Raw genomic sequence first — 919 nt, forward strand, 5'->3', positions numbered from 1 at the left:
AAGCACAGCGGGAAACCCAAGAAAGGTTATGTGTCTACTCAATCTAGGCAGGATGAGTTTACATGGCAGACATGTGTGACATACGGTATGGTTTCCCACAGCAAAACTATGTATTTTTCAGCAGATGGATTGAGTCCCTGCTGAGTAACGGGCTTACACGTGTGGGAAGATTTCAGTGGGAGCAGGTTGAGGGGAGTGAAAAGTTGAGGGGAGTGGAATTTCTCATGCTTTTGTAAAGGAGTCTTATGCCAACCTTGATAGAATTGAATAGGTGAACCTGGGTTACGCTATGTTTAGAAAATAACCTCCTACGTTGGTCAACTAGCACATTTAAATACAAAATAGTCCGAAGAAGCAACCTGGACTCTGTAAAACCTGTAAATTAAAATCCAGGACACTCCAATTAGTGTGATATGTTACGTTTGGTATTCATTTGTGGTTGTCCATCACCCATTTCGTGTGATATGTTAGAAATTACAATTTGTATGGTATTTTACAAATTACAACTTGTATGATATGTTACGAATTGCAATTCATACAATATGTTACAAATTTTAAATATGTATGATATGTTAAGAATTACAAGTTGTTTTGGCAAATGTTAGCTAGGTGGCTAACGTTAGCTAGGCTAGGGATTTGGGTTAGGGGTTACGGTTAAGGTTAGGAGTTTGTTTAAAGGGTTAAGGTTAGGGGAAGGGTTAGCTAACATACTAAGTAGTTGCAATGTAACTAAAAAGTAGACAGAAGTTGAAAAGTGGCTAATTAGCTAAAATGCTAAAGTTGTCCCTGATGAGATTCGAGCACGCAATCTTTGGGTTGCTGACGTTTATGTTATACGCTTACCCATCCACCCGACAAACCATCGTCCTTATGTTACGTTTGGTATGGTTACATAAGACAGAGGATAACTTAAGGAAAA

This window comes from Oncorhynchus mykiss, chromosome 7, assembly GCF_013265735.2.
Source record: "Oncorhynchus mykiss isolate Arlee chromosome 7, USDA_OmykA_1.1, whole genome shotgun sequence".
In the NCBI taxonomy this organism is placed as follows: Eukaryota; Metazoa; Chordata; class Actinopteri; order Salmoniformes; family Salmonidae; genus Oncorhynchus; species Oncorhynchus mykiss.